The 26,269-nt window shown below is 44.2% G+C and overlaps 2 non-coding genes across 2 annotated transcripts; one reads left to right on the forward strand and one right to left on the reverse strand.

Annotated features, from left to right (window-relative positions):
- Positions 1 to 14,194: 14,194 nt before the first annotated feature.
- Positions 14,195 to 14,269, reverse strand: Trnas-cga (transfer RNA serine (anticodon CGA)). The gene has a single exon. It is a non-coding gene; the product is annotated as a tRNA-Ser (tRNA).
- A 205-nt stretch (positions 14,270 to 14,474) lies between these two features.
- Positions 14,475 to 14,549, forward strand: Trnas-cga (transfer RNA serine (anticodon CGA)). The gene has a single exon. It is a non-coding gene; the product is annotated as a tRNA-Ser (tRNA).
- The last annotated feature ends 11,720 nt before the right edge of the window (positions 14,550 to 26,269 follow it).

The raw sequence follows: 26,269 nt of genomic DNA on the forward strand, positions 1-26,269 counted from the left end.
AACATAACGTCTCTATGATCTAAGCCACCACATCGAAGAGGACGTTTGGTAATTTCAAAGAAGCATTGCCTATCGAGCGCGCGGGTTCCGAACGACGTAGATATATCGAACGACGAGCTATATCGACCGCAAAGCTGTCGTGGTGGGAGATACGGATAATATTTAGTACGTTGCCAGGGGAACATCGGGCAACGTTTAGCGTTGTGAATACGAAAGAGTGAAGCCGTTGTACACTCGAGTTCCGATTCTGTTCGCTGGCGAAGCATAATTCCTGGACTGTGTAGTGTGCTTTCGTGCTTCTTCGATTTTTGCTGGGTAATAAGGATTCCTGCCGAAAGATGATATCGTCCTGGAGACAGCTGCGTCAAACGTCGGAAGAAAGGGGCCAAAACTGGTACCCCATTTCAGTTGTCGTGTGCGAGGTTTTAGAAGAGGACACCGAAAAGGAAAAACACATAGCTCGAAGACTGTAAGACGACCATCGAAAAGAGCACAACGACCGCTTCCGACGCTTAGTTACTGACAAACATTGTTTACGACTTCTGTGGGTGCTGTACAGGAGTCAGCTATGTGATAGTCACGAAACATGGTGTTCCTAAAGTGGACAAAGCATGATATAAGAAATAAATGAATCCCATCAGATGAAGTACAAGAAACGACGAACCCCAAAAAACGAAACTGAAGACTTAAGGAGCTTCAGAAGCACTGAAATGGAATCCCGGTAATGCTTTATACACTACTGGCCATCAAAATTGCTACACCAAGAAGAAATGCAGATGATAAACGGATATTCATTGGACAAATATATTATACTAGAATTGACATGTGATTACATTTGCACGCAATTTGGGTGCATAGATCCTGTGAAATCAGTACCCAGAACAACCAACTCTGGCCTTAATAACGGCCTTGATACGCCTGGGCATTGAGTCAAACATAGCTTGGATGGCGTGTACAGGTACCCATACAGCTGCAATACGATACCACAGTTCATCAAGAGTAGTGACTAACGAATTGTGACGAACCAGTTGCTCGGCCACCATTGACCAGACGTTTTCAATTGGTGAGAGATCTGGAGAATGTGCTGGCCAGGGCAGCACTGGAACGTTTTCTCTATCCAGAAACACCCGTACAGGACCTGCAAAATGCGGTCGTGCATTATCCTGCTGAAATGTAGAGTTTCGCAGGGATCGAATGAAGGGTAGAGCCACTGCTTAAAGTACCGTCAATGCGAACAAGAGACGACGGAGACGTGTAACCAATGGCAACCCATACCATCACGCCGGGTGATACGCCAGTATGGCGATGACGAATACACGCTTCCAATGTGGGTTCACCGCAATGTCGCCAAACACGGAGGCAACCATCGTGATGATGTAAATAGAATCTGGATTCAACCGAAAAATGACGTTTTGCCATTGGTGCATCCAGGTTCGTCATTGGGTCCACCATCGCAGGCGCTCCTGTCTGTGATGCAGCGTCAAGTGTAACCACAGCCATGATCTCCGAGCTGATAGTCCATGTTGGTGGAAATGTCATCGAACTGTTCGTGCAGATGGTTGTTGTCTTGCAAACGTCCCCATCTGTTGACTCAGGGATCGAGACGTGGCTGCACGATCCGTTACACCCATGCGGATAAGATGCCTGTCATCTCTACTGCTAGTGATATGAGGCCGTTGGGATCCAGCACGGCGTTCCGTATTACCCTCCTGAACCCACCGATTTCATATTCTGCCAATAGTCATTGGATCTCGACCAACGCGAGCAGCAATGTCGCAATACGATAAACCGCAATCGCGATAGGCTACAATCCGACCTTTATAAAAGTCGGGAACATGATGGTACGCATTTCTCCTCCTTACACGAGGCATCATAACAACGTTTCACCAGGCAACGCCGGTCAACTGCTGTTTGTGTATGAGAAATCGGTTGGAAACTTTCCTCATGTCAGCAAGTTGAAGGTGTCGCCACTGGCGCCAACCTTGTGTGAATACTCTGAAAAGGTAATCATTTGCATATCACAGCATCTTCTTCCTGGTGGTTAAATTTCGCGTCTGTGGCACGTCATCTTCGTAGCAGAGCAATTTTAATGGCCAGTAGTGTACTTCGAATATATTCGAGGGGCAAGAAAAGTACTTTATCTTGCCAGGCACCAAAGTTGTTATAGACGGCTGCCCTACAACACCTCGAAGAAAGAAGGATTTCAGCCTGAATTTATAAATCATTGTGTGGAATTTGTCTCTTCAGGTGATGCCTCTGACCACACCCAGAATACAGGGCGCTTGCGAAAATCTGTCAAATCGTCGATTAAAAGAGGGGCCGACCGTGAGACAGGAGACAGGGATGAACTGTATCCTCTTCCACTATTTACTGTTGTGTCAGAAAATTCAACTGCATGCGACTCACTTACTGTTCGTCAGGAGACATATATACACTCCTGGAAATGGAAAAAAGAACACATTGACACCGGTGTGTCAGACCCACCATACTTGCTCCGGACACTGCGAGAGGGCTGTACAAGCAATGATCACACGCACGGCACAGCGGACACACCAGGAACCGCGGTGTTGGCCGTCGAATGGCGCTAGCTGCGCAGCATTTGTGCACCGCCGCCGTCAGTGTCAGCCAGTTTGCCGTGGCATACGGAGCTCCATCGCAGTCTTTAACGCTGGTAGCATGCCGCGACAGCGTGGACGTGAACCGTATGTGCAGTTGACGGACTTTGAGCGAGGGCGTATAGTGGGCATGCGGGAGGCCGGGTGGACGTACCGCCGAATTGCTCAACACGTGGGGCGTGAGGTCTCCACAGCACATCGATGTTGTCGCCAGTGGTCGGCGGAAGGTGCACGTGCCCGACAACCTGGGACCGGACTGCAGCGACGCACGGATGCACGCCAAGACCGTAGGATCCTACGCAGTGCCGTAAGGGACCGCACCGCCACTTCCCAGCAAATTAGGGACACTGTTGCTCCTGGGGTATCGGCGAGGACCATTCGCAACCGTCTCCATGAAGCTGGGCTACGGTCCCGCACACCGTTAGGCCGTCTTCCGCTCACGCCCCAACATCGTGCAGCCCGCCTCCAGTGGTGTCGCGACAGGCGTGAATGGAGGGACGAATGGAGACGTGTCGTCTTCAGCGATGAGAGTCGCTTCTGCCTTGGTGCCAATGATGGTCGTATGCGTGTTTGGCGCCGTGCAGGTGAGCGCCACAATCAGGACTGCATACGACCGAGGCACACAGGGCCAACACCCGGCATCATGGTGTGGGGAGCGATCTCCTACACTGGCCGTACACCACTGGTGATCGTCGAGGGGACACTGAATAGTGCACGGTACATCCAAACCGTCATCGAACCCATCGTTCTACCATTCCTAGACCGGCAAGGGAACTTGCTGTTCCAACAGGACAATGCACGTCCGCATGTATCCCGTGCCACCCAACGTGCTCTAGAATGTGTAAGTCAACTACCCTGGCCAGCAAGATCTCCGGATCTGTCCCCCATTGAGCATGTTTGGGACTGGATGAAGTGTCGTCTCACGCGGTCTGCACGTCCAGCACGAACGCTGGTCCAACTGAGGCGCCAGGTGGAAATGGCATGGCAAGCCGTTCCACAGGACTACATCCAGCATCTCTACGATCGTCTCCATGGGAGAATAGCAGCCGGCATTGCTGCGAAAGGTGGATATACAGTGTACTAGTGCCGACATTGTGCATGCTCTGTTGCCTGTGTCTATGTGCCTGTGGGTCTGTTAGTGTGATCATGTGATGTATCTGACCCCAGGAATGTGTCAATAAAGTTTCCCCTTCCTGGGACAATGAATTCACGGTGTTCTTATAACAATTTCCAGGAGTGTAGATAGTACCCGGGTTATGGGGAACTATGAATGATTACGGCAGCGTGAACAACTCGGAGAGTAGTACGTGAAGAAAACGTAGGTGACGAATAAAGTAAGAGAAATTACTGGTTTCCTTTACGATTAACGTTAATTTAGTACATGTTAGTCTTTTGTCATCGCTCTTGTCACAATAAACAATATTCATATTTGCCACCACAAGAATCGCTCGGTCGACCATTAAAGAGGCAACGCTTCTTGGAAATTACCGGACATGTATTACAGAATTATCGCGGTTGGAAAACTGCGATTTGGTCGAAAATTCCTTTGTTTTTTTCCAGAAATTTTTGTCTACAGCAAACTGACAAGTAAATAGGATAAAGTTTGGGGACAAATGCGGATAGTAGTTCGCCCACTATTTCAGTGACGTATCCTGTAGAGATTCTGAAAAGAAAATAGTAGAGATGGATAAGATTCTCCTGTTTCAAAAAATCTGAAAAAATTAATGAACCTACGCCACTTTTATTTTTAATAAACCTATATTTCATGGCATTTTAAGTGAAGTATTCAAGAATATGTGGAGGAACATTAGGTATTCATATCGGAGAAACAGAAGAAAAAAGGAGCTTGGAACAGGATCAAATGTCTCTGCGAAACCAAAGAAAAGGGTTCTGTATGATCACTTCGCTTTCCCGGAGAGAGTTCAACACGGAAGGTAGTAAGTAAATTGGTTGATTTTAAGGTTGGTTATTTCATTTAACAATAGATATCGCTTCTTTGCCTTGGGGAATAATAAATTAAGCCTATTACTGATAATTTAACGAACTACCTTTAAACGATCCCGTGATGAAACACTCCACTGTCTGTTTGATCTTATCTATCTTTTCTATTAATGCAGCCTTGTAAGGGTTCCAGATTGATGGCCGATACTCAAGAATCGGTCGAACTAGTGTTATATCTGTCACTTCTTTCGTATATGAATAACACTGCCCTAAGATTCTTCCGAGGAGCCTCATCATGGCATCTGATTTTTCTACAATTTTTTTTATGTGGCCGATCCACTTTAGATCGCTCTGGATGGTTACTTCTAGGTATTTTCAGGTACGTGAGTTGCCAGTGATTTGTTACCAATAGTGTAAACGTTGAGGATTAGCATACTTCCTCAATTACTGGCAATAGGCTGAATTTATTTCCGTTCATGGTCTACTACCAGTAGCTGTACGAATCATCAATCCTCTGGAGGCCTTCCTGCTTTACTAACTGCTTACAAACAACGGCATCGCCTGACAACAACCCCACGGAGCCTCCGACATTATCCACCAAATCATTTATATATGTAGGTTGGAACTTAAATAGTGGCAACACTGCTGTGGAGACACTATGCAATGGAATCTACTATTGTCGCTGATAGCACACGTTGTTGACGTACTGTCTTACCTCCGAGCAAATGGACTCGCCCGTCCCACGTCACCGGCGTGCGCACAATCGAGGGAAACAGTGACTTGTGAGCGAGCGGTCTAACGTAACGATGTCACTATGTTTTCGAAACAGGAATAGCGGAGCTGGATCAAGACTGAATGTGCCAGAGGTCGTACAGCACGACAGTGTCATCAAGGTCTTCAAGAGGCGTGCGGGGAGTCGGCACTGCCGCACGGAACAGTGGCACGTTGGGTGAAATCCTTCAAGGAAGGTCGGCAAACTGTGGCAAACATGCATCGGGCAGGTCGTCCTAGTGTCTCTGAAGAAGAAGTGCATGTTGCTGCCGGGTTAGTGGACAGTGATCGACGCCATACGATTCGTAAGCCCGCTCACGAAACCGGATTCGCGCATACGACTGTGCTTCGCATCCCGAAAGAACGCCTGGGCTTGGGAAAACCTACATAACCATGGGTTTCGCATGACTTGACGGAAATGCAGAAATGGATGGGTTGCGACGCTGCTCAGACGCACTTGGAGTGCTATGAGTGCAAAGGAGAGGCTCTCTTACGCCATATCATAACACTGCATGAGGCATGGGCCACATCGTACTAGCTAAACCTGAGAGACCATTCCAACGAATGGAGTCATTGTGGGTCCGCCGCGGAAGTTGAAAGTACGTCAGAGCCCCAGTATGGTGAAATTTATTGTGATTCTTGTGTACGACTGTGATGGTGTTATCCTAACGCATTACGTTCCTCCACGGCAGAACGTCAATGCACAGTGTTACTGTTCGTTTTAGGAGTATGACCTGCGACCAGCTTTTCGAAAGAAGCGGCGAAACTTTCTGCTCAACCCACCCATCATTTTGCACGACAATGCGCGGGCGCATACAGCGCAAGCTGTGGCTGCTCTGTTCGGTCGATGGGACCGGAAAGTACTCTACCATCCACCATACTCCCAAGACTTAAGTCCTTGTGATTTTTATTTGATTCCAAAGCCGAAGGAACCACTTCGTGACATTCGCTTCAGAACTGTTCCAGAGATTTGACAGGCGGTAGACCACTCCATTCGCACTGTCAACAGAACAGGCTCTGCTAATGGTATACTATTTCTTCCACATTGCTGGCAACGGGTTCTACGCAACGCTGGTGACTACTTTGAAGGACAGTAACAGGTGCAAACATGTAACTCTTTTGTATCGGCGGTGAATAAATAGTTGCCATTGTTTAAGTTCCAACCGTCCTATATGCTGACATCAACTTCTCCACCAGGTGAAAATTACTTTTGTATCGGTGGATTTTATTATGTTAACAGCTATGTGTAGAGTTCTGTCGGCAAGAAAGTCCTGAATGCATTCAAAAATTTGGTCCCATACTTGTGTAAGCTCGCACAGGGACTGGACCAAAATATGGAAACACCTAAAAACAGAACAAAAATGGTTCAAATGGCTCTGAGCACTATGGGACTCAGCTGCTGAGGTCATTAGTCCCCTAGAACTTAGAACTAGCTAAACCTAACTAACCTAAGGACATCACAAACATCCATGCCCGAGGCAGGATTCGAACCCGCGACCGTAGCGGTCTCGCGGTTCCAGACTGCAGCGCCTTTAACCGCACGGCCACTTCGGCCGGCAAAAACAGAACACATTACCATGCCTAATACGGTGTAGCAAACCCACTGGCATTCAAAACTGCTTCTAATCGTCTCGGAATGGTAAATATACACTCCTGGAAATTGAAATAAGAACACCGTGAATTCATTGTCCCAGGAATGGGAAACTTTATTGACACATTCCTGGGGTCAGATACATCACATGATCACACTGACAGAACCACAGGCACATAGACACAGGCAACAGAGCATGCACAATGTCGGCACTAGTACAGTGTATATCCACCTTTCGCAGCAATGCAGGCTGCTATTCTCCCATGGAGACGATCGTAGAGATGCTGGATGTAGTCCTGTGGAACGGCTTGCCATGCCATTTCCACCTGGCGCCTCAGTTGGACCAGCGTTCGTGCTGGACGTGCAGACCGCGTGAGACGACACTTCATCCAGTCCCAAGCATGCTCAATGGGGGACAGATCCGGAGATCTTGCTGGCCAGGGTAGTTGACTTACACATTCTAGAGCACGTTGGGTGGCACGGGATACATGCGGACGTGCATTGTCCTGTTGGAACAGCAAGTTCCCTTGCCGGTCTAGGAATGGTAGAACGATGGGTTCGATGACGGTTTGGATGTACCGTGCACTATTCAGTGTCCCCTCGACAATCACTAGTGGTGTACGGCCAGTGTAGGAGATCGCTCCCCACACCATGATGCCGGGTGTTGGCCCTGTGTGCCTTGGTCGTATGCAGTCCTGATTGTGGCGCTCACCTGCACGGCGCCAAACACGCATACGACCATCATTGGCACCAAGGCAGAAGCGACTCTCATCGCTGAAGACGACACGTCTCCATTCGTCCCTCCATTCACGCCTGTCGCGACACCACTGGAGGCGGGCTGCACGATGTTGGGGCGTGAGCGGAAGACGGCCTAACGGTGTGCGGGACCGTAGCCCAGCTTCATGGAGACGGTTGAGAATGGTCCTCGCCGATACCCAAGGAGCAACAGTGTCCCTAATTTGCTGGGAAGTGGCGGTGCGGTCCCCTACGGCACTGCGTAGGATCCTACGGTCTTGGCGTGCATCCGTGCGTCGCTGCGGTCCGGTCCCAGGTCGACGGGCACGTGCACCTTCCGCCGACCACTGGCGACAACATCGATGTACTGTGGAGACCTCACGCCCCACGTGTTGAACAATTCGGCGGTACGTCCACCCGGCCTCCCGCATGCCCACTATACGCCCTCGCTCAAAGTCCGTCAACTGCACATACGGTTCACGTCCACGCTGTCGCGGCATGCTACCAGTGTCAAAGACTGCGATGGAGCTCCGTATGCCACGGCAAACTGGCTGACACTGAAGGCGGCGGTGCACAAATGCTGCGCAGCTAGCGCCATTCGACGGCCAACACCGCGGTTCCTGGTGTGTCCGCTGTGCCGTGCGTGTGATCATTGCTTGTACAGCCCTCTCGCAGTGTCCGGAGCAAGTATGGTGGGTCTGACACACCAGTGTCAATGTGTTCTTTTTTCCATTTCCAGGAGTGTAGATCCTGTATGGTGTTAAAGAGAATGTTATACCATCCCTTCTGCAAAATAATGGCATGTTCAGATAACGATTTTGGAGGTGGATACTTATCACGCACCATTCTGTTGAAAGTATGCTACCAAGACTCAATAATAATGATATTTTGTGACAGTGATGGTCAGGGGAGATGCGACGTTTCATCGTCCTGCTCAGAAACCAGTCCCGGACGGTGTGAGTTAGTGAAGAGGGGCCTAGGAACACAGTATTACCATTGAGGAACAATAAACAAACATTGTAGCATCGGATGGACCTGATGAGCCAAAATGGTCCCCTAGTCATTGATATTAGTGCGATCTTGCAGAGTAACGACGGGATACTAGGAATCCCACGAAATGTTTGTCCAGATCATCACCGAACCTCCCACCATATTTCACTCTTGGGTCGTACACTCAGTCAGAAGCTGAAAACGGTGAGATACAATAGTTTGCCGAGCAAATGACTTTCTTCTATTGCTCCATAGCCCAGCTTTTACGGCTTCAGCATTACATTTTCTTGTTACAGGCATTTGCATCACTAACGAGTGGTCTCGTAATTTCAGCTCACTACGAAATTCCCTGTTTATGCATGTGTCGTGTTAGTGGTGGCAGGAGTGCGACACTGAATTCTGCAGTGACTTTTGCAGCAGTCGTCCGCTTATTTTTCTTCGCAATCCTTTTCAACGGTCGTCTGTCCTGGTCACTCGCTACACACTTCCGTTCACGTTGTGACTTAGAGGATGACGTTTGTCTGCTTCCCCTGAATGTGGTATAAATCTTCGATACATTGCCTCTTGACACACCAAACACTTTGCTCCCTTGCTTACGGAATCGCCCACCATACGAGCACAAACAATTTGCACCTTCAGAATTCACTTGGCTCCGATAATGGAGTCAGAATTCCACAGATCACTCTACTGACCACGAAATGAATGTCTGGGTGGTGTCCGTGGTCAAATACAATAACGCAACCTGCGGGGTTCGGTAACATCTGCATTTACGTTCAAGCTGGCATTTCTCGTGGTGTTCCCTTATTTTTGTCCACTGAATACCAGAGGGGAATTGTAGTAAGTGCTTTCCTGAAATCAAGGATCACGGCATCAACCAGGACGCCGAAGTCTACGACGCTGTGCACTTTATGAAGAAACAGAGCGGAAGTTTTACCGGTGCAGGATTTTGTGCACGAATTGATCTCTCTATTACGTTCCATAAATCTTCTATAGGATTATCAATGGGATTAGTGTGGTGCGATCTGGGTGGGCAAATCATTCGCTCCAGCTGTCCAGAGTTTTCGTCAAACGAGTCGCGAACTGCTGTAGCCCGATGACAATACCGTTGTTATTTGGGAACATTGTCGTATCCTGAGATAGGTGGGAGAGGGAAAAAGGGACTGCTGGTCAGTCTGCGCAGTCTGCGCTCCCGAGAGGTACAGAGCAGAAGGCAAAAGCACAAGTCGCAGTGAAGGCATTTGATTGTTTTCTTCTATCTGAGCCAACACTGGTACAGGCAATTACTAGAAATGCAGGTGGTGAGACTCGGTAGGGAACTCATTGTGGAGAGTCTTGGACAAACAGGGTTTTTAAATAGTTGTTTATTCCAGGCAGGACTAACTAATACACTGGAGGCTAGCTCTAGTGTTAGAAAAAGAATGAATAACACTGTTACAACATAAGCCAGTGCAGAAGTCCCAGGAGTGGATGCTAGCCACAGTAGCAAACACTAGCAGCATCTTAAGGCAACAACTTTGTTGCAAAACAAAATATAGTGAAAGTGACACTGTTCACTGAGGCATTCCAAGTGAGAGATCAGACTTACGCGGACCTGGACCGAGAATGGAGTCGACGGACGTGGATTCGGCGTCCAGATCGTCTGACTGAGAACTCTGCTAATATGCGTAATCTAGGGTTGTAAAGAGTCGCGTGGGGGCACTGTTTTTCCCACTTAAAGCCATCCAGCCAATCCCGTAGGTCTCTTGCAGGTGCCTGCCAATCATGGTTTAGTTAGGTCTCCTCTACTGCTCCTAAGGCGGGGATGTTAATGCAGTTGCACTAACTAAGTCCCTATTTGGTATCAACATTGTTCAGCTGAAAGCTAAACGTAACTGCCCTGCCAAATAAGGCTTGCAACATTATTGTTATACGTCATTTAGCCCCGTCCCTCAGTCTCCCCAGAGTAGGGACTGCTAGGTCAACAGTTTTTTGGCAATTTCGCTCTCTTTCTAACCCTTGTGAGTCTACTGACGTTGCTGTTCTCAGGGCTGGTATCAAGCTGGCTTTATACACTAGTATGTGCCTGTTGGTTACAAAGTTCTATGGCGAAAACCTACTGCAGCGACTAGACGACATGTGAAGTTGCATGTTAATTCCTTGAAGAGTAACTAACGTCCTGGTACCGCGTCTGTTGGCGTCTGCATTTTCGCAAGGCTCTCCCCTTAATGTTTACTTCACGTAACAATATCTCTCCTAGTTTCGTCTGCCCTCAGCATCGTCTCTGCTTCCGCACCTTGGATCGCCTGTCCTCCTTTCTCACAGTTTCATGATAACGCTACAATAGAAAGGAATAGTCAATGTATTACAACATGAAGACCGTGAGTGGCTGAAAATGTTCTCCAAGCAGTCAAACATAATTATTTCCAATGAATGATCGGTTCAGTTGGACCAGAGGACCCAATCCATCCCTTGTAAACATATCCCACACCATTCTTTAGCCATCACCTGCTTGCACCATTCTAGCTTCCCTATCACGCTTAAGATTCTGACATTAAACGCATTGACTCGTAGAACGTTACCCTTTCGATGATTATTCAAGCTTTTTCGCATGCTCACCCCTCTGACATCCGAAAGAGGGACTATTCTGGAATCTTTTTCCAATGGATAGGTCATCATGACAGTTTTTCAATTAGAGGCCACATGTCTTGTGGATACACCTTAAGTGTCTTTCATGCAGTGCTTTCCATTGCCTTCTTCATCCTCATGCCGTTGGTCATTGCCGATTCTTCCGCCTTTAGGTGCAGTTCTTACCAACTGAAATCGAGAACCATACGTCTAGGCCACGGTTTTCCACTCGTCTAGGGCCCAACCGATATGGTCACGAGCCGAGGAGAGGCGCTGCAGGCGATGTCGTGCTGTTAGCAAAGACACTCGGTTGAGTCGTCTGTTGCCACAGCCCATTAACGCCTAATTTGGCCGCCCTATCCTAACGGACACGTTTGTCGTTCATCCCATGTTGAATTCAGCGGTTGTTTCATGTAGTGTTGCTTGTCTTGCAGTATTGCCAACTTCACGCAAAAACCACTGCCCTTGGTCGTCAAGTGACGGCCATTGGCCACGGCGTTGCCCATGGTGAGTGATAATGCCTGATATTTGTTATTTTCGGTACACTCTTGACTCGGTGGATCTCAGAATACTGAATTCCCCACCGATTTCCGAAATGTTCCATGCATCTAGCTCCAACGACCATTCCGCGTTCAAAGTCTGTTGATTCTCTCGTGTGGCCACAATCTCATCGGAACCTTTCCACATCATCTGAGTACAAACGACACCACTGCCAGTGCACTGCCCTTTTATACCTTGTATATGTGATACTACCGCTATTTGTGTATGTGTCTATCCCCATCCCATTACTCTTGTCATCTCACTGTTATCAGCTCTTAAATAGTACTGTTTTATTACGTTTACTCTAGACAAATGAACCGAAGGTGTCGACAGGTGGCTGCAAAAGAGACTTTGATGTCATTAAGGATGCCTTAATTTACTCTGACATTTTACACCATCCGGACATGTCCAAACATTTTTGACTAATGACTGATGCCTCAATATCTGGTCAAGGAGCCACGTAACTGAATAAGATCGCAAGAAGGATATTAATGTTATTAGTTTTGCAAGTCACAAATTATCAGAGTCGAACGTGCGTACTCTGCTACTGAGCAGTGGTACGGGTCTTAAAACAATGCAGTTATTCTTTTTATGCAAAAAACTTTAACGTTTACTGTGATCTTCAGGTGTTGAGTATTTTGAAGACCTGAAAATTATTTCGTGCACATTTAGTGCACTGGTCTTTGTTTGTTTTTCAAGAATAATATAATTTTAAGATCATTCACATTTCAGAAGATAAAATCATGGCAGGTGCTCTATCATGACTACCACAGGGTTTACCAGGGCTCATAGAGCAATCCACTGACTCTCAGTCTTAACTAATGATGGATAATAATTACTGCAAATATTATTCAGATATGTATAGAAACACGGCTCATTTACAGAATGTTGGCCAGCAGTAGCGTAAGGCTGAGATGCTACATTCACAAAACACCACAGCTAACGTAAAGCAACATTATAAGTTACAAAATTTCATTTTACAGGCACAATACACGAACTGACACGTAGTCACGGTTTGTGACGTTGCGTCCATTTGCTACTTTCATAACGTGTGGGGTCATCGCGGCACATCAAAGTGTATCAGACAGTTCAGTTTATGTTGCTGTTTTCCTAACATGAGAATACACACACCCAAACAGTTGCTACTGACAACAAGCATTACCTGTCAAGACGTGAAATCCACGAACAGAGGTTGTCACACATCTTTACGTGCTATATTACCAACATGTCCACTGAAAATCATTGCAATTGGCATTGCAGGGCCTTTGCACGCAGCCACTGGTTAAGTAGGTGGTAGCATTATATGAAACTTTTACCAGGTATATTCTTCTGTATGCTACGAAATCCACTGCAACATGTCCAATTATTGAAAGAATAGTCAACAATTATGAACCAATAGCTGGCAAGCCTGTCACCTTGCTGTCAGACAACGCTTCAAACGCTTGTTGGAAAACATTTTTACACGAATGTGGCATTAAAAAGATTGTAATATCACACTTCCACCCTGAAGCAAATTGTGTTGTTTGTACCTTTCGAAAATTTAGCATGTTCATTAGGGTCTACGCACACAGAAATTATACCAGATCGACAGAATATGTAGAGCTTTTGAAGAAGTGGTGTATAACTTGGTACTCTACAACACACTTTTAACTCCAGCAGAACTCATAAACCGGAAGAAGGAGAACAATAAATTGCTAAATCCTCTTCCATGGCTCTGTAGACAATTTCTGAGAAGAGAAGGTAATAAAAGTTTTACTATCATTCACCGATTGGGCATTATTATATGTGTTGTTTCATGTTTAAATTTAATTATTATTATTTGTGATCTGTGATTGGTTTAACCAGTGCTTAAACAGTGTTGTCAGAAACTTTAGTGCCATATGTGAGAAGAATATGTGTGTGGACTGAAGGAATACTGGGGAATTGATGCTGCTAGTAACTGGAGAGTCATTTGAAGAACAAAGTTTAATTTAGTAATATTTAGGTGAAAATTATTCCAAGTTGCTGCTTATATGTACGTAATGAATTACTTGCTATGCCTTATGCTGCCTAGGCTATCATTATATATATATATATATATATATATATATATATATATATATATATATATATATATATATTTGTTACTTATAATATGAGTGAAGTAAAATACACTGCTTGGACAGTACACCAAAACACAACCTAAGTGGTATATTATCCCACGGCGCAGCTAGTTTAACCTATGAACTGAATGAGAAGATTCACTGAGTATGATTATAAGGTAATAATAATGTATCGCTTATTTCACTGGAGGACTAGTATGTTTGTGCTTAGAAGAGAAAGTGGGAACACTAACACATTTGTATGAGTTGACTCTTCTCAATGTGAACAGTCTACAGTTATGAAACTTCCTGGCAGATTAAAACTGTGCGCCCGACCGAGACTCGAACTCGGGACCTTTGCCTTTCGCGGGCAAGTGCTCTACCAACTGAGCTACCGAAGCACGACTCACGCCCGGTACTCACAGCTTTACTTCTGCCAGTACCTCGTCTCCTACCTTCCAAACTTTACAGAAGCTCTCCGGCGAACCTTGCAGAACTAGCACTCCTGAAAGAAAGGATATTGCGGAGACATGGCTTAGCCACAGCCTGGGGGATGTTTCCAGAATGCTGGCAGAAGTAAAGCTGTGAGTACCGGGCGTGAGTCGTGCTTCGGTAGCTCAGTTGGTAGAGCACTTGCCCGCGAAAGGCAAAGGTCCCGAGTTCGAGTCTCGGTCGGGCGCACAGTTTTAATCTGCCAGGAAGTTTCATATCAGCGCACACTCCGCTGCAGAGTGAAAATCTCATTCCAGTCTACAGTTATGTCTGCAGTACTTATTAACAAAGCTATCTGTCTTCTAACTAAACGTATTCTTTCCACACTTGCTGAACGAGTAAAGGAAAGATTTGCCACAAGAAGAAAATGCTGTAAATTGCAAACCTTTTGTCAGTATTAATCTGTCGTATTAAAATGAGGTAGCTTTACGAGAGTGAATTAGTTTTTTGTGCGCTTCAAAACCATATAAATATCAGATTACTATAAGGTAGCTTTATGAGAACGAATTATTTTTTAGTGCGCGTCAAAACCTTTTAAATATTAGCGTAATAAAGCAAGCCTTTTGAATGAGTGCAATTTTCTTAGCTCCTCATGAGTTATAAATGTATTTTTTGCTTAGCTTCGAGCCTACGTTTTCCTTTGGTTCCACTTTGCTTTGCCGTATTCCATTTACTGGTTTGATGTAACAATCTATGCAATAGTTGACTTTCATCCTGAGTGGCGCAATATGTACTTCAAAGTGCAGGACTGCACACGAGGTCTGTTCAAAAAATTCCGGAACTTTGTCCACAATATTTTTCTACTCTTATATTTTACTAACTGCACATGGTCTCCTTCTAAATATTCTCCTGCACGGTTGATGCACCGCTCCCAGTGCCGTTTCCAGTTCTGGATGACGTCTTCGTACTCCTCTAGCTGGACCGCGCGAAACGCCCTCCATGAATTTTCTTTATCTCGTCTGTAGTTGTAAATCTTCGTCCTTTAAACGGGGTTCTTCAAATTCGGAAATAAAAAAAGTCCACAAGGGTGAGGTCTGGAGATTACGGAGGATGAGGCAACACAGTGTTTTCGTATTTTGTGCAATAGTCATGCACCGACAGGGATGAATATGTGGGTGCGTTATCGTAATGCAAGACCCATGAATTGTCTCGCCATATTTCAGGCCGCTTCCTCCTCACATCCTTTCGCAGGCGTCACAACACGTCCCGCTAGTACCATCGATTAACAGTTTGTCCCTGTGGCACGAATACATGATGAACCAATCCTTCAGAGCCAATGAAAACTATCAACATGGTTTTGACATTTGACCTGACCTGATGAGAACCTTTCCCAACCCACCGTGAAGACTGGATCGTGGTCTCAGCATCATAACCGTAGACTCACGTCTCAACACCAGGTACGGTTCTCTTAAGGAACACATCGTTCTAATTTACGCGGTCCAAAAGCTCTTCACAGATTGCGAGGCGAAGGTCTTTCTGGTTTTGACTCAGGAGCCGTGAGACGAACTTGGCGGCAACAAGATGCATTTCAAGATGCTGTGTCACGATTTCATGATATGATTCATCTGAAATGTTACTTTCTTCTGCAATCTCTCTGACGTCAGTCTTCGATTGGCACACACAATTTCGTTGACGTTCCTGACATGAGCGTCGTCGCTAAAATGTTGAAGGGCGTCCTGAACGAGGGTCGTCTTCAACTTCCGTCCGGCCATTTTTAAACCGTGTGAACCATCCGTAACACCGAGTACGGCCTAAGGGCTCATCACCATAGGCTTCCTGCATCATTTGGCGTGTCTCTGTAAAAGGTTTCTCGAGTTTCACGCAAAATTTAATGCACACACTTGCTCCTCTAACTCTGCAATCTCGAAATTCTCAAACTGTGCGACACAACGTTCTCTTCAATGCAGCTACGAAAAATAACAGATATACAACAATGAAACTTCCAGCAGTTACACAATTAACACAAGCGCGTGCAGGAATGCTAACAGCTTTTCGATCCAACACACCACTGGCGCGAAATTACGAATGCTCTGGAATATTTTTGAAAAGACCTCGTAAAGTCAGGACGGAGTTGAATGTGAAAGGTATTTAACGTTTGTAAGCATACTTTCTTCGAAGTAGGTGATAGTGATTTCTATACAAAGATGTGAACATTTGTAACATAAACGTGTTACCTATGTTGTAATATGAACATTTGAGATACGAGGGAGGGAGAGAAAAACATGAGTCTGAGTCTGAGAATATGGGGCAATCATGAACACATACTGAGAACGGTTATGGCATAGTCAACCTAGTCCTGTGTTAGGGCGTGTTGATGTGGACCAGGAAACTAAACTATTAGCGTTCGGTTTACGATGAAGTTTGCTCTTACTGGGAATGAACACATCACAAGGCCATCTGCCCCTGGTGCAGTGCAGAATCATGGTGATGTTATACAAGTATGACATGCGACGCCAAATCGTACACTTCACAGACACACTAATGGCTAAACGCTTTCGACACGCAAGAGTCGGGAATCCACTAGCGTGTTCCAGCAGCAGGCATGACGGGACGCCAATCTTGATTGTCGCTGGAAATGCTTGGTGCACCTTCATTATTGAACTGAACTACGTGTTCGAAAATAATAAGACTTTCCCAGCAGGTACATTACGAATGTACAAATTGTATTCATTAATTATAAAAGTAGTTTTGAGTATGAGGCCGATCATCACAAATTTTAGCAGTGTAGACACAATGCGTTGGCAAATGAGTGACCCTTATAAACTAAATGCGAGGAGATTCCATCATGATAAACACGGGTCCATCTAAAATGTTAAAGCTACGCTGTGTTCTGTGCAAAAATATTAACCTGTGTCCTAAGAATAATTTACTGTAGTTACCCGTTTTTGTCATAGTCTACGCAGTTCCTGTTGTACAACTGTTTCATGTAACCTGGTAATTGAGAATGGTCTGAGTTAATAACCCTACCTACTGTTCTGGTTGATGACCTTTCTGCCAAGAATCTCAGCATTAATATGGGTCTTACCTAGGGTTTTATCGCCCGCCCGGTTGGCCTTGCGGTCTAACGCTGCCGGCACGGTAGCTCAGCGTGTTCGGCCTCTGTAAAAAAAACTGAGTGGCCAGTCTGTGGATGGTTTTTAGGCGTTTTCCATCTGCCTCGGCAAATGCGGGCTGGTTCCCCTTATTCCGCCTCAGTTACACTATGTCGGCGATTGCTGCGCAAACAAGTTCTCCAAGTACGCGTACACCACCATTTCTCTACCACGCAAACATAGGGGTTACACTCATCTGGTATGAGACGTTCCCTAGAGGTCCACTGGGGGTCGAACCGCACAATAACCCTGGGTTCGGTGTGGGGCGGCGGGGGGGGGGGGGGGGGATGAAGTGGACTGCGGTAGTCGTCGTGGGGTTGTGGGCCACTGCGGCTGCGGCGGGACGGTGCCTCTCCGTCGTTTCTAGGTTCCCGGTTAACATACAATACAACCATACAATAGGGTTTCATCCGTCCCAACATATCGGGACCATCACTGTTATGGACCTTCTTGTCCCCACACCCCCACAAGACCCAATTTCGTCCCAAGTTTGCAGAATACTGTTAAAAGCTTGGCTCAAGTGCTGAAGTAACGTCATCTGTTAGCGCAACATGTAAAAAAAAATGGTTCAAAGGGCTCTAAGCACTATGGCACTTAACATCTAAAGTCATCAGTCTCCGAGACTTAGAACTACTTAAACGCAACTAACCTAAGGACATCACACACATCCATGCCCAAGGCAGGATTCGAACCTGCGACCGCAGCAGCAGCGCGGTTCCTGACTGAAGCGCCTAGAACCGCTCAGCCACAGCGGCCGACTGCGCAACATATAACTGCAGCTTCTGTTACTTTTATTTAAGTCACCAAGTTTATGTTGACAAGGTCGTCTCACACATGGCATTGCATGTTGCCTTTCCTGTATCGACGATGCAAGCACCTTCTAGCACCATCATTCGGGAAAATACCAGACTTCTCCAGTAGTGCGGGTCTGGAACTATTTAAGCAGCGCTTTTTAAAAACTAAGCTTGATTCGGAAGATTCTAAGTCTAAACACACAACCACTAAAATTATGGTACTATTTGTTTTGTATTCTTGCACACGACGCCAGAGTAGAAAGCGTATTTCGGTTGATGTCGGCCCAGTGGACTGATTAAAGAAGCAGACTGCTGCCAGGGACTGTGGAATCAGTCGTACAGTGCCAGTTTCACTACAAGCTAACTTTCATGGAGCTTTATAAATACTTAAAAGGGAAAAAAGATTTGCGGAAAAGGGTGAAATCTTCCGAAAAATATGGGTACCCACTACTTAGGTCGGAACAAATTCCATGTAATTGCGTTCTACGGCAACATCCAACCAGTTCCATAACGCAGCCTCTGATAAACTACACCGTGCACTGCTCTGCATCATCATCATCATCATTTAAGACTTATTATGTCTTTCAGCGTTCAGTCTGGAGCATAGTTCTCCTTATAAAATTCCTCCATGATCCCCTATTCAGTGCTAACATTGGTGCCTCTTCTGATGTTAAGCCTATTATTTCAACATCATTCTTAACCCAATCCAGGTACCTTCTCCTTGGTCTACCCCGACTCATACTCTCTACTGCTGAGCCCACGAGTCTCTTGGGTAACCTTGCTTCTCCCATGCGTGGAACATGACCCCACCATGTAAGCCTGTTCGCCCTGCTACATCTATAGAATTAATTCCCAGTTTTTCTTTGATTTCCTCATTGTGGACACCCTCCTGCCATTGTTCCCATCTACTAGCACCTGCAATCATCCTAGCTACTTTCATATCCGTAACCTCAACCTTATTGATAAGGTAACCTGAATCCACCCAGCTTTCGCTCCCATACAACAAAGTTGGTCGAAAGATTGAACGGTGCACAGATAACTTAGTCTTGGTACTGACTTCCTTCTTGCAGAAGAGAGTAGATCGTAGCTGAGTGCTCACTGCATTAGCTTTGCTACACCTCGCTTCCAGTTCTTTCCCTATTTTGCCATCCTGTGAGAATATGCATTCTAAGTGCTTGAAACCGTCCACCTGTTCTAACTTTGTTCCTCCTATTTGGCACTCAATACGTTTACATCTCTGCACTGGAAGTCTAAACACACAAGCGTTGTCTTAACCCTGAAACTACTCTGAACCATGAACTCAATTTACCGTCAGCACTGCTGCCTGACTATCTATGTAAAGACCTTTAATTGCTTGCAAAAGTTTGCCTCCTGTTCCATAATCTCGTAGAACAGACAATAATTTCCTCCTAGGAACCCGGTCATATGCCTTCTCTAGATCTATAAAGCTTAGATACAATTCCCTGTTCCACTCGTAACACTTCTCCATTATGTGCCGTAAGCTAAAGATCTGGTCCTGTCAACCTCTAAGAGGCCTAAACCCACACTGATTTTCATCCAATTTGTCCTCAACTAATACTCGCACTTTCCTTTCAACAATACCTGAGAAGATTTTACCCACAACGCTGATTAAAGAGATACCTCTGCAGTTATTACAATCATTTCTGTTTCCATGTTTAAAGATTGGTGTGATTACTGCTTTCGTCCAGTCTGATGGAATCTGTGCCGACTCCCACGCCATTTCAGTTGTGTATCCATTTAAGACCTGACATTCCACTGTATTTGATGAGTTCCGACTTAATTTCATCCACCCCAGCCACTTTATTGAACTGCGATCTATTGACCATTTTCTCCACTTCCTCAAATGTGATCTAATTTTCATCATCATTCCTATCCCATTGTACATCGAAATCTGAAACATTACTGTTCGTATTTTCACCTACATTGAGCAACTCTTCAAAATATTCCCTCCATCAGCCCAAGGCATCAACAGGATTCACCAGCAGTTTTCGTGACCTGTCCAAAATATTTGTCATTTCCTTCTTAACTCCCTTTCGAAGACTGCTAATTACACTCCAGAATGGTTTTCCAGCAGCTTGACCCAATGTCTCCAACCTGTTTCCAAAGAGTTCCCAAGATTTCTTCTTGGATGCTGCAATTATCTGTTTGGCTTTGTTTCTTTCTTCAACATAACTTTCTCTGTCTACCTGAGTTCTAGTATGTAGCCATTTATGATACGCCTTCTTTTTCCTTTTACAGGTTGCCTTGACTGTGTGATTCCACCAAGCTGTTTGCTTCATCTTACCTTTCCACACTACTGTTCCAAGACATTCTTTAGCCACTTCTAGTACTGTGTCCCTGTACCTTGTCCATTCCTTTTCCAATGACTGTAATTGACTACATTCAACTAACTGGTACCTTTCTGAGATCACTGTTATGTACTTGTCCCTGATTTCCTTAACCTGAAGTTTCTCCACTCTTATCTTCCTACATATGGATCGGACCTTCTGCACTTTCGGCCTCCCAATACCAATTTAACTGAAGATTAAATAGTGATCAGTGTCATCAAATAATCCCCTGAATACACGTGTGTCCCTCACAGCCTTCCTGAATTCCTGATCTGTTATTATATAATCAATGATAGATCTGCTTCCCCTACCTTCCCAAGTATACCGCTGAATGTCCTTATGTTTAAAAGAGGAGTTTGTGATTACGAAGCCCATACTGGCACAGAACTCCAAGGGAACTGCTCGTGAAAGAAAAATAAAACATATCTTTTTTTAAATGGTTTGTGTATAATACCGCCTTGACAATATGTGGTCTACAGGAACAATTACCCTGATAAACATCTGTGTAGATGAGAAGTCATAAGAAACATGAACGCCAAGAACTCAAAAATTACTAAAGCCGAATGCATTGAGTTACGTGAACAAAGTGAATTGTGGGCTACTATGACTCTTTTTTTCAAAAAACTGTACTTGGAAAGCTGTCACTCTGTAAAGTATACCATACAGTTCCGTTCTTCGAATGTAAAGGCACTTCTGGTAGTTGTAAAGTGAGTGTAAATAAGGGCAAATGTTTACCTAAACAGTCTTGAGGTAAATTAAAATCCCAGCCACTAACCCTAAGTCGAGCCACTAACCCTAAGTCGTGACAGCTCATGTCTACTGACTGAATGCTAAACAGTATTTAATGATTATCTGTTTAAACATGTGTCATGATAAGAATATTGCACCATCTGGATTATTTATTTAATACTAGTCACAAACGTCCCAATTACTAGGTAAAGTAATTTTACACCTGATTGAATGTGTCTGCGGTATTACTACTATGTACCAATATTGTGTAAAGAGAACCCCGTGAATAGTGTAGGCGAATGGCTCTTCCAGCATTATTCATGAAGTTGTCTTATAGATTCAAGAGGCTTTGTAATAAATTAATGTATACAGTAACGTTAACGATCAGATCATTTTAAGATTTTATCTAGCTCATATCGTGGAACTGAATGTATCTGTGATTAAGTTTCACTTTTCCTCTATTTTAAAACAAAGTAATGAATATAACTTTCTCCTTGTCACTCCCTCTTGATTCGCGTCTTGCAGAATATATGCACACCATTTTCTTGCTCTCTGTAACTTCGTCATTAATTATAGAAGTAATCAGCATGGGCTCTGTTTTCCGTCATTGGAAATGCGCCACTACTCTTTACAAATTGTATGTAAAACCTTTTCAGCTTTTATCAACGATTGGAAGCGACTGCTTTCGTGATGTGTAATTGTGCGCCATCCGCACGCAATTGCGTGTATAGTGGAATTTTTATAAGTCGATACTTGCAATCGAAATTACTTGTCACGAATTCCAGTTGTTTTTCCTTGTGTAATACACATTATTCTGTTGCATTATACATCATATTGTCATGACCTGCCGTCACCAAGCTTTCCTGCTCCCCAGTTACGACTCTGCACCTAAGTACAAAGGAAAAAAATGATACCTGCAGGTAACAGATCCATTATGGCCCAGTAGGATGTTTAAAAATTAACGAATCTTGATAATCTAATGATCAGATTTTTTTTTTTGTACTCCCGCTGTGGTCACTGCGATGGATCCCACATCCAGATAGTTGGCTTTTGGAGGAATTAAGTGTAAGCATTTTAGTTTATCCATTAGTTTTTAATTAGGATGCATCACAGTACACAAAAACAAAATATTTCCTACAATATTGATCTTTTTTCCCCATTGCCATTGTATGATTCAGATATTTTGTAGATTTATGGAGACAGTTTCTTGATAGGTGGCAATAGTTCATACTGTACTCTTGCGTCTGCCACCGCTGCCATCAACGCCTCCAACGTCCGGCAGCAACATCGGCACTCAGTATTCAAAGTGTAAAAAAGAGTAAAGGAAAAGACGTAGCTCCTGTGGCTTACTGAATAAGCTGCTTGATTCACATACAGCCGTCCTTCTAAACTAGGGTGACTGCTGTAGTGCTCCTGATTTTAAGGAACAGTGTTGTCCTCATTTCCTGCTTGACCGACGTCAAGTAAGTAAAAGGCATTAACTGTTCATTTAGCATATTGGATGTAATGCGTAAATTAAAAATATCTTTTCAATTTTTTAGGTTTCAAGTCGAACGAGCAAGTTCCTGGCTGCCGACTCAGCGGTCGGCAGTGTGGTTGGCTGAACGAAGACCACTAAATGTTTGTGCCTGGAGACCAGCTGGGAATCATTGTCAGGAAGTACCATCTTGTCTATTAATAGAAAATGCGCTGAAAAAGGTCACGAATTATGTATTAATCTTACATCAGTCTTGAAAAAGTCTTTCACGTGTAATGATCTAAGTGACACCAATCAGCATGTGATAAATAAAAATATGTCTTTGATAATTTGTGCCGAACACATCTTTTGAGTAGAGCAGTACCTCTACGACAACAAAGAAATAAATATTTTTCAGTTTAATAGAATGTAATTAATATGGCATGAGTCTATTAGTGAGTGACTTTAAAAGGAATTTCTTTATCTAGGAATTATTTTGATCAGGCACTCAATATTGGAAAGTCATTACTGAGAAAATATTAAATTTGAAAACTATTACCAACTTCGAGCCGGCCAATGTGTAAGTAGGCTGTTTAGGTTTTTTATTGGTAACGCCACCTCTGTATGAAAATCAATGGCTGTGCTGTGTGCAGTCTGTGGCTGCTTTGCATTGTTGTAATACTCGCCATTGTAGTGTTGGGCAGCGGCAGCTGGATGTGAACAGCGCGTAGCGTTGGGCAGTTGGAGGTGAGCCGCCAGCAGTGGTGGATGTGGGGAGAGAGATGGCGGAGATTTGTAATTTGTCATGAACTGCTATATTTATATATGATGATATCAAGGTAAATACATTGTTTGTTCTCTACTAATATCTTTCATTTGCTAACTATCCCTATCAGTAGTTAGTGCCTTCCGTAGTTTGAATCTTTTATTTAGCTGGCAGTAGTGGCGCTCGCTGTATTGCAGTAGCTTGAGCAGCGAAGATTTTTGTGGGGTAAGTGATTTGTGAAAGGTATAGTTTAATGTTAGTCAGGGCCATTCTTTTGTAGGGATTTTTGAAAGTCAGATTGCGTTGCGCTAAAAAAAAAAATATTGTGTATCAGTTTAAGGACAGTCGTGGATAATTGTTCAAAAGGGGACGTTTCATATGTCGACCCTTAGCCTAGGATACCTCACTGGAATCTTCTGATTTTTTTCTTGTAGTTTGTGTAATTAGTGTAGCTATTGTTTATTGCTAGCGCGTAATTATAGAGAGAATTTCCTTTGTAGTTGTAGTTTTTCATTGTTGTACAGTAAAACAGTTGTGGCATGCATGTAGATTTGCACCAAGTATTTCGCAGCTGCGCTGGCAATTAAGTAGACATTATTTCCATTCCTATGTTATTTTATTTTGCTCTTCAAATTGCGCTTTTCTGTGTTATCGTGTGAAATACTGTGACAATAATGGCGTGTGAAAAACGTAATACTAGGCTCCAAAGTAAACTGAGAAATGACAGTGAAGACGAAAGCAGTGTGTTAGCGCCGCAGAGTAATGAATTAACTAATGTTCAAAGTAGTAATTTGGTAATTGCGCATAGGGAAATGGAGCGGGCGGCAAACAATGGTGTAGACAGTGAAACAGGTAGTGAACAGGGAAGCGTTATCGATCGATTGGTCGGCAACAGCTCGCCTCAGGAATCGGGTATGACAGAACACAATATTGCAAATACTGCAGACTCAGGTTTTGGGTTCCCACCGTTTTCTCAAATGAGTCAAGACACATTTTCCACTTGTCAAAATGTGAATGTTGCCGGTGCAACTTCACTGCCGAAAAGCACTGAGGAACATGTTTCAGACACCAGTGCATTGTTATTACAATTAATGCAACAAATGGGACAAAAGCTTGAAAAGTTAGACACAATGGAACAACATCAGAGACAAACACAGCAACAATTAGACACAATGGAACAAAATCAGAGACAAACACAGCAAAAGCTTCAAAAGTTAGACGCAGTGGAACAAAATCTTAAAAAGTTAGACTCATTGGAACAAACACTTGAACAAACACGTGAAGATTTAACTACTGAGTTACATAACATTGAGTCGAAATGTCAAAAAGTCTGTAATGACGTAAAAACACAAATTTGTGAGCATTTTCAACCTATTTTTTCGCGGCATGAAAATGCATTACAGAATCACGAAGCAGCCATAAAAGAACTGCAAATTATTGTTCATGAAAATCATGAGACCTTGCAAGCTAAATTTGACTCAGTTGCATCTACCGATTCGGTTACGCAACTTGCAAAACTGAGGAAAACTTTAAGGACACAGTAGATACTCTGAAACTTGGTTCAGAAAAACACACTGAAGAAATAAGTACACTATCGGAGAAAGTAGCCGAACTTTCGGATCAGGTCACTAACTTATCTACAAAGGTAGATGATGATCTGAATGACACAAGACCCGTAGCCTTCACTGACACAGAAGAGTATGAACAAATAAGAAAATTCAAACAAAATCAGAATCAAATTAATACACAACACCAAAGAGAAATCCGGGAACTACAAGATCAGCTGACACAGGTAATACAAGAATTACGTATTTCAGAGGACACTGGCGCTCCAACACGGGAAGAGGGACTTAGAAACACGGAAAAGCCGCAAAATAATAACACAGGGCATTTCGGAAGTTATGAAAGAAATTGGCAATGTGCACCGAATTTTGAGATGGAACGGCCGACACGACCTAACAATGACCGATATGCGACTCGCCGACATGATGATTTTGACTATAAGCTGTTCATTACTACACGTAAATTCAAAACATTTAAGAATTCTGGCAACGACATTCATCCACAAGCATGGCTCCATCAATTCTCTCATTGTTTTCCTCCCAACTGGTCGTTGGAACACAGATTAGAATTTATGTGTGGCTACTTAGAGAATGAACCAGCTGTAAGAATGCGATCGGTAATTCACGATTGCCACAGTGAAGGAGAATTTTACCATGCCTTCCTCTCAGCATATTGGTCTCAAGCCACACAAGACCAAGTAAAACATGGTATCATAATGATGAAACATTTCGAACAATCTGAATTCTCCAGTCTTGTCAAATATTTTGAAGACATGTTGCACAAGAATCAGTACCTGTCAAACCCATACAGCCCCTCAGAACTCATCCGCATTTGCTTAATCAAATTACCTGAACATTTACGGCATATTATTTTAGCAGGACGTTGCAAAGACGACATTGAAGCTTTTCAGGGACTGTTACAAGAACTAGAAATTGACACTGATAATCGCGGAACGCGAAAACAAGGACACAACAATTACAGGTCACATCTGTCACAATTCCGTGACGACAGAAACAATAACCGGACACGACTGATCTATTCTTACAACGCAAATTGTGACCAAAACAGACACCACCCATATGACAACCACTGCCAGAGTAATAATAGTTACAGAGAAAGATCGCATTTCCGTAGTAATGACTATCACAGAGACAATCAGAG

This window comes from Schistocerca serialis, chromosome 2, assembly GCF_023864345.2.
Source record: "Schistocerca serialis cubense isolate TAMUIC-IGC-003099 chromosome 2, iqSchSeri2.2, whole genome shotgun sequence".
Classification (NCBI taxonomy): Eukaryota; Metazoa; Arthropoda; class Insecta; order Orthoptera; family Acrididae; genus Schistocerca; species Schistocerca serialis.